This window comes from Oncorhynchus mykiss, chromosome 7, assembly GCF_013265735.2.
Source record: "Oncorhynchus mykiss isolate Arlee chromosome 7, USDA_OmykA_1.1, whole genome shotgun sequence".
Taxonomy (NCBI): domain Eukaryota; kingdom Metazoa; phylum Chordata; class Actinopteri; order Salmoniformes; family Salmonidae; genus Oncorhynchus; species Oncorhynchus mykiss.
In genome coordinates, this window is record NC_048571.1 from 58,089,796 (window position 1) to 58,098,745 (window position 8,950).

Below are 8,950 nucleotides of genomic sequence, written 5' to 3' on the forward strand. Positions count from 1 at the left end.
TATCACCAAAGGGAAGCAAAATATATATTTTATTTTATTTTTATAATATTTTACTGGTGACGTCAGTTCCAAGGGCGGCTGCCGAAGCAACCAGGGATGCCTCAGCTAGCTCATCAGGTTTCCATGCCTCAGCTGGCTCGACAGGTTCTCAAGCCTCGGTTGGCTCGTCGGGATCCCGTGCCTCAACCGGCTCGTCGGGATCCCCTGCCTCAACCGGCTCGTCAGGATCCCGTGCCTCAATTGATAAATTGGGAATTTATTTTTCCGTCAATGATAGCAAGCTGTCCAGGCCCTGAGGCAGCAAAGCAGCCCCAAACCAGGATTGGATCCCAGCCTGCGACCCAAAAACAAAGACATCGTAAAAGAGGGAAACAAAGCGGTCTTCTGGTCAGGCTCCGGAGACGGGCACATCGCGCACCACTCCCTAGCATACTACTCGCCAATGTGCAGCCAGCTGGTTTCTCCACGCATCGTGCCGACAGAAACAAACATCTTTCTGGTAAGAAGAGGGGCGGGGGCGTATGCCTTATGGTTAACGAGACGTGGTGTGGTCACAACAACATACAGGAACTCAAGTCCTTCTGTTCACCTGATTTAGTAGAATTCCTCACAATCAAATGTTGACCGCATTATCTACCAAGGGAATTCTCTTCGATTATAATCACAGCCGTATATATTCCCAGCCAAGCAGACACATCGATGGCTCTGAACAAACTTTATTTGACTCTTTGCAAACTGGAAACCACATATCCTGAGGTTGCATTCATTGTAGCTGGGGATTTTAACAAGGCTAATCTGAAAACAAGACTCCCTACATTGTATCAGCATATCGATTGCGCAACCAGGGCTGGTAAAACCTTGGATCATTGCTATTCTAACTTCTGCGACGCATATAAGGCCCTCCCCCGCCCTCCTTTCTGAAAAGCTGACCACGACTCCATTTTGTTTTTCCCTGCCTACAGACAGAACCTAAAACAAGAAGCTCCTGCGCTGAGGTCTGTTCAACGCTGGTCCGACCAATCTGATTCCACGCTCCAAGACTGCTTCCATCACGCGGACTGGGATATGTTCCGCTTTGCGGCGAACAACAACATTGACGAATACACTGATTCGGTGTGAGAGTTCATTAGAACGTGCATTGAAGATGTCGTTCCCATAGCAACGATTAAAACGATTAAAATTCCCAAACCAGAAACCGTGGATTGATGGCAGCATTCGCGTGGAACTGAAAGCGCGAACCACTGCTTTTAATCAGGGCAAGGTGACCGGAAACATGACCGAATACAAACAGTGTGACTATTCCCTCCGCAAGGCGTCAGTATAGAAACAAAGTAGAGTCGCAATTCAACGGCTCAGACACAAGAGGTATGTGGCAGGGTCTACAGTCAATCACGGATTACAAAAATAAATCCAACCCCGTCACAGACCAGGATGTCTTGCTCCCAGGCAGACTAAATAACTTTTTTGCCCGCTTTGAAGACAATACAGTGCCACTGACACGGCCCGCTACCAAAACATGCGGACTCTCCTTCACTGCAGCCAACGTGAGTAAAACATTTAAACGTGTTAACCCTCGCAAGGCTGCAGGCCCAGACGGCATCCCCAGCCGCACCCTCAGAGCATGCACAGACCAGCTGGCTGGTGTGTTAAAGGACATATTCAATCAACCTTATCCCAGTCTGCTGTTCCCACATGCTTCAAGAGGGCCACCATTGTTCCTGTTCCCAAGAAAGCTAAGGTAACTGAGCTAAATGACTACAGCCCCGTAGCACTCACTTCCGTCATCATGAAGTGCATTGAGAGACTAGTCAAGGACCATATCACCTCCACCCTACCTGACACCCTAGACCCACTCTAATTTGCTTACTGCCCAAATAGGTCCACAGACGATGCAATCTCAACCACACTGCACACTGCCCTAACCCATCTGGACAAGAGGAATACCTATGTGAGAATGCTGTTCATCGACTACAGCTCAGCATTTAACACCATAGTACCCTCCAAACTCGTCATCAAGCTCGAGACCCTGGATCTCGACCCCGCCCTGAGCAACTGGGTACTGGACTTCCTGACGGGCCGCCCCCAGGTGGTGAGGGTAGGTAACAACATCTCCACCCCGCTGATCCTCAACACTGGGGCCCCACAAGGGTGCATTCTGAGCCCTCTCCTGTACTCCCTGTTCACCCACGACTGCGTGGCCATGCATGCCTCCAACTCAATCATCAAGTTTGCGGACGACACTACAGTGGTAGGCTTGATTACCAACAACGACGAGACGGCCTACAGGGAGGAGGTGAGGGGCCTCGGAGTGTGGTGTCAGGAAAATAACCTCACACTCAACGTCAACAAAACTAAGGAGATGATTGTGGACTTCAGGAAACAGCAGAGGGAGCATCCCCTATCCACATCGATGGGACAGTAGTGGAGAGGGTAGTAAGTTTTAAGTTCCTCGGCGTACACATCACAGACAAACTGAATTGGTCCACCCACACAGACAGAATCGTGAAGAAGGCGCAGCAGCTTCTCTTCAACCTCAGGAGGCTGAAGAAATTTGGCTTGTCACCAAAAACACTCACAAACTTCTACAGATGCACAATCGAGAGCATCCTGTCGGGCTGTATCACCGCCTGGTACGGCAACTGCTCCGCCCACAACCGTAAGGTTCTCCAGAGGGTAGTGAGGTCTGCACAACGCATCACCGGGGGAAAACGAACTGCCCTCCAGGACACCTACACCACCCGATGTCACAGGAAGGCCATAAAGATCATCAAGGACAACAACCACCCGAGCCACTGCCTGTTCACCCCGCTATCATCCAGAAGGCGAGGTCAGTACAGGTGCATCAAAGCTTGGACCGAAAGACTGAAAAACAGCTTCTATCTCAAGGCCACCAGACTGTTAAACAGCCACCACTAACATTGAGTGGCTGCTGCCAACACACTGACTCAACTCCAGCCACTTTAATAATGGGAATTGATGGAAATTGATTTAAAATATATCACTAGTCACTTTAAACAATGCTACTTAATCTAATGTTTACATACCCTACATTATTCATCTCATCTCATATGTATATACTGTACTTGATACCATCTACTGCATCTTGCCTATGCCGTTCTGTACCATCACTCATTCATATATCTTTATGTACATATTCTTTATCCCTTAACACTTTTTTAAAAAACCTTTATTTAACCCGGCAAGTCAGTTAAGAACAAATTCTTATTTTCAATGACGGCCTAGGAACAGTGGGTTAACTGCCTGTTCAGGGGCAGAACGACAGATTTGTACCTTGTCAGCTCGGGGTTTGAACTTGCAACCTTCCGGTTACTAGTCCAACGTTCTAACCACTAGGTGCTATATGGTGCTTTCAAAACAGCTGGGAATTAGGGAAAAAAATCTCTCCAAATCTGGCAACCCTGATTAGCTTTTGTGCTACGGTTAGCTTAGGCAATAGGCTTGTATTTGCGGTGATGATCTGTTTGCTTTGTGATTCGTCAAACTGTAAACGACTTGTCAAGTCATGTGCTCCAGTTCTTGTATACACTGTAACAAGTGCATCGAAGATTTGTAAAGGGCATTCTGGGATTAGGGAGTTTTTGCTTGTCAAACATAAACAAATATGGCTGCCATCATAAAGAAAATTGCTGCTGTTAGCTTAGCTGACACGCATCTCTTTTCTAAACAATATTATATTTCTTCCCTGTGCTCACCAGGGATGTGGTACATTGTAAACAAGTCTAGTTGTCAGGTCAATAACTTATGTTTTGTTATTTGCCTGTTCTATTTTTTATTTTAATTGATTAATGGAATGAGTTTGGCTATGGATGTGTTCCGTGTGATGCTTCGATGATGAAGTTCGAATTTATTGTTTACAATAAAAGGTGAAATTGAGAAATCAAGTTGTGAAAACCTTCATTTCCCATCTGTACAAAACATTGTTTAGATGCTTTACAGAGATAAATACTGTTTAGATGCATGTGTTCCATCATACGTTCTGTTACAACTGTTCCAATCACATATCTGCGATGGTACGCTGCAGGGACCACTCATCAATGATCACAAATACACTATATACAGTGGGGAGAAAAAGTATTTGATACACTGCCGACTTTGCAGGTTTTCCTACTTACAAAGCATGTAGAGGTCTGTAATTTTTTATCATATGTACATTTCAACTGTGAGAGACGGAATCTAAAACAAAAATCCAGAAAATCACCTACCAACCAGTAAGAATTCCGGCTCTCACAGACCTGTTAGTTTTTCTTTAAGAAGCCCTCCTGTTCTCCACTCATTACCTGTATTAACTGCACCTGTTTGAACTCATTACCTGTATAAAAGACAGGCGTTTGATTCAGTGAAAGGGTAAAAAGGCGAAGCAGATGAAACATCACATGATGTATTCCAGACGTGTTTCAAAATGCTGTGTCCCTCTAAAAGTTTAGGAGCCAGGGGGAGAACCATAAAGAACATCAATTGACTGGGAAAATTAGAAAGTTGGTCACTGTCGCTCCTGTCGGAATAAACTATTAAGATATCTAATATGATATTTAAAGCTGTAGGGCCGGCAGGCTGATAGCAGGCTGATAAGCTTCTCTCCATTGCTCATCCTTGCACGTTAATTCATTTCTAGCCTGGTTTTGTTTTATCCATTTAAGGCTTTGAAGGAAAAGAAAGACACCTGCATCAATCATAATTATTTCACTGATGCTAAAATTAGAGGGAGAGAGGAAGAACACGGTCTCCTTCACACAGCGAGAGAGAGAGAGAGTGGAGAGAGAGAGAGAGAGAGAGAGAGAGAGAGAGAGTGGCGAGAGAGAGGGAAGACAGATAAAGGAAGAGCGAGAGATGGAAGGTGAGAGTGAGGAAGACAAAGGGTGGATGAGAGGGAGAGGAGGGAGGTGAGAGAAAGAAGAGGGAGGTGAATCGATAAATATCATTCCAGCTGATTGGACCAAATTAGAGACATAGAGAGGCATTCTGGGAGAAGCTGAGTGGAATTCAGTTGGCCAGGTTGTCAGAGCCAATTAGACGGCTGTATTATTGCAATAGAAAAAACCCATAGATTGCATTAAGTGTGCTGTGCTTGTGCTGTGCTTATTGAGTGTTTGTTTGTGTATTTGTGTTGTAAATAATGTCAGACCTCCCTGAAGGAAGATGAGGACAGGTAGGTACAGTATCTTTTCACAGGGTCATTGTCCTTGACACTGACACTATGTATTTCTGTCTCTGAGACCCTTATATAGAGATTGGACCAGGACACACCCACTCAAATACACACAATAAACAGTCCAATGCCAGCATTTGCTCCAGCTTTCAGCTGCTGGAATTGGTTGCAACTGCAGAAATCTCCTGAACACACTTTCAACTGGGCAGTGAGTGAGAGAGTGAGAGAGAGTGTGATAAAGTGTGTGAGAGAGAGACTGGAGAAGCTCTCTGTTTGAATTAGTGAGAATAAACTGTATTACTAATGAACCTCATTATTTACAGTGTACAGTGGGGCAAAAAAGTATTTAGTCAGCCACCAACAATTTTGTTTCTGGTGTCCTTTGACAGCTCTTTGGTCTTGGCCATAGTGGACTTTGGAGTGTGATTGACCAAAGAGCTGTCAAAGGACACCAAAAACAAAATTGTAGACCTGCACCAGGCTGGGAAGACTGAATCTGCAATAGGTAAGCAGCTTGGTTTGAAGAATTCAACTGTGGGAGCAATTATTAGGAAATGGATGACATACTGATAATCTCTCTCGATCTGGGGCTCCATGCACCCCGTGGGGTCAAAATGATCACAAGAACGGTGAGCAAATATCCCAGAACCACACAGGGGGACCTAGTGAATGACCTGCAGAGAGCTGGGACCAAAGTAACAAAGCCTACCATCAGTAACACACTACGCCGCTAGGGACTCAAATTCTGCAGTGCAAGACGCGTCCCCCTGCTTAAGCCAGTACATGTCCAGGCCCGTCTGAAGTTTTCTAGAGCTCATTTGGATGATCCAGAAGAGGATTGGGAGAATGTCATATGGTCAGATGAAACAAAAATATAACTTTTTGGTAAAAACTCAACTCGTCGTGTTTGGAGGACAAAGAATGCTGAGTTGCATCCAAAGAACACAGAGTTGCATGCAAAGAACATCATACCTACTGTGAAGCATGGGGGTGTAAACATCGTGCTTTGGGGCTGTTTTTCTGCAAAAGGACCAGTACGACTGATCCGTGTAAAGGAAATAATGAATGGGGCCAAGTATCATGAGATTTTGAGTGAAAACCTCCTTCCATCAGCAAGGCCATTGAAGATGAAACGTGGCTGGGTCTTTCAGCATGACAATGATCCCAAACACACTTCCCGGGCAACAAAGGAGTGGCTTCGTAAGAAGCATGTCAAGGTCCTGGAGTGGCATAGCCAGTCTCCAGATCTCAACCCCATAGAAAATCTTTGGAGGGAGTTGAAAGTCCGTGTTGCCCAGCAACAGCCCCAAAACATCACTGCTCTAGAGAAGATCAGCATGGAGGAATGGGCCAAAATACCAGCAACAGTTTGTGAAAACCTTGTGAAGACTTACAGAAAACGTTTGACCTCTGTCATTGCCAACAAAGGGTATATAACAAAGTATTGAGATACACTTTTGTTTTTGACCAAATACTTATTTTCCACCATAATTTGCAAATAGATTCATAAGAAATCCTACAATGTGATTTTCTGGATTTTTTTCCCTCATTTTGTCTGTCATAGTTGAAGTGTACCTATGATGAAAATTACAGGCCTCTCTCATCTTTTTAAGTGGGAGAACTTGCACAATTGGTGGCTGACTAAATACGTTTTTGCTCCACTGTATCTCTGACAAACAAAATTGTTGGAGTTTTTCTGACAAAAAAAACAGGAATGCAAACAGTACAGTATGCTTTAGACCTATGGCCTAAGGAGCTCTGATTACAGCCCCCAGATGATATACAGCCTGAAGCTCTCATCAGTTCAGCTACAGTGGTCAGTTCCCTCAGGTCTTAAGGAAGGTGACACCACTGCATGAAGATGAACATGTGTGTCTGCGTGTGATTATACATCTATGTGTGTGCTGTGTTGGCAGTGCCTGTGGATCACCAGTGAATGTTTTTAGCGTCATCTTTGTGAGCTGTGGTGTGAGGTGATGTAGTTTCTGCTTGTATACAGCCTCAGACAGCAAAGATATGGCTGCTCCAGTGTCCACTTGCATCCGTGCTGCTTTTCCCTCCAGTAGCTGTGTCAACCAGAATCTGTGCTCAAGAAAAAACAATATGTTGACTCACCCTACTTGTTGACTAGTTGAACGCCAATGCAATCCTCCTCTCTCTCTCATGTTGGCAAAACGGTCTATGGCTCTTTCGTAGAGTATGCTTTTAGTTTTTGTTGCCAAGGCTACCTGGCTAAAATGCTTGCTAGCCTAACTTCCTCGCATTGGAACAATGAACAATCGAAGTTAGCTAGTTAACGTGAGCTTACTAGGCTACATATAGTACAGGGTTTCCCAACGTCTGTCCTGGGGAAAATGTTGTTTTTTGCCCTAGCACTACGCAGCTGATTCAAATAATCAAAGCTTGATGATGAGTTGTGTAGTGCTAGGGTAGTGCTGTGTAGTGCTAGGGTAGTGCTAGGGTAGTGATGTTTAGTGCTAGGTTAGTGCTAGGGTAGTGCTGTGTAGTGCTAGGGTAGTGCTAGGGTAGTGCTGTGTAGTGCTGATGGGTAGTGCTGTGTAGTGCTAGGGTAGTGCTGTGTAGTGCTTAGGGCAGTGCTGTGTAGTGCTAGGGTAGTGCTGTGTAGTGCTAGGGTAGTGCAGTGTAGTGCTAGGGCAAAAAAACAAAATATGCTCCAGGACAGAGTTGAGCAATTTAGCAAGCTAGCCACTGCAGGACATCAACATAAGCAGACCAGAAACAGACATGTTTCTCTGACAATGACATTTTGCTTTGGTTGTGATTTGAATGGTGTGAAGCCAAATCCAAACTGGCCTCCCTTGGGAGGCATATTGCTGAGCCAGGACAACTCACAGTTGAGCTCAGCTCAACGTTGACTGGCCAATTATTTTATATTTTTTTATGAAGGGAGGCCAAATGCTTTCTGGCATCAATCAATGAAATGCTACGGCGGCAACATGTCATACTCTTTTGGTCCAGACAGCGTCAGATACATAGGATACACATACTGAGCCACAGGGGCTATTAAGCCACTAGCAAATTGAACAAAAATCATGGAAACAAAGAGAGACGAAATATAATTATTTTTGTTTTCTTTATTGATAAAATATTTGGGGAACCCTGGCTTCCCTTAGCAGCCATGGATAAACGCCACTGCATCTCCATGACATATTGGTGGACTATGGGCTATCATGTTACACTGGTTACAGCACAACACCACATCCTATGTGTGTAAAAAACACTGTTGTGACACTGACTTGTTTGGTAGTAATGTCTTTCCACCCCCACCCTCATTGATGGTGATTCAGAACGCTGGAGAGCGTCCCCAGTCCAGTGCCTCCAGCGACGATCCACAGTCCAGAGCCTCCAGCTACGATCTGCAGTCCAGAGTCTTCAGCGGGGGTTCCCAGTCCAGAGCCTCCGGCGACGATCTGCAGTCCGGAGCATCCAGCGGGGGTTCCCAGTTCAGAGCCTCCGGCGATGATCCATGGTCCGGTTCCTCCGGCAACAATTCACGGTCCGGAGTCTCCAGCAAAGATCCACGGTCCGGTTCCACAGAAGCGCAGGAATCAGCGTAGGGAGCGGGGGTTACGTCCCGAACCGGAGCTGCCAACAAGTGTAGATGCCCACCCGGACCCTCCCCTATTGGTTCAGGTTTGTGGCCAGAGTCCGGGGGGGGGGGGGGGGGGGGGGGGGGGGGGTACTGTCACGCCATGAGCTTAGAGAGATCCCTGTTTATTCTCTTTATTTTAGGTCAGGGTGTGACTTTAGTTTTTGTATATC

General features: G+C 45.7%; 1 pseudogene; it reads left to right on the forward strand.

The window, feature by feature from the left end:
• The window catches only part of LOC118965357, a 22,790-nt pseudogene extending 14,045 nt beyond the window's left edge, over positions 1-8,745 (forward strand).
• The last annotated feature ends 205 nt before the right edge of the window (positions 8,746-8,950 follow it).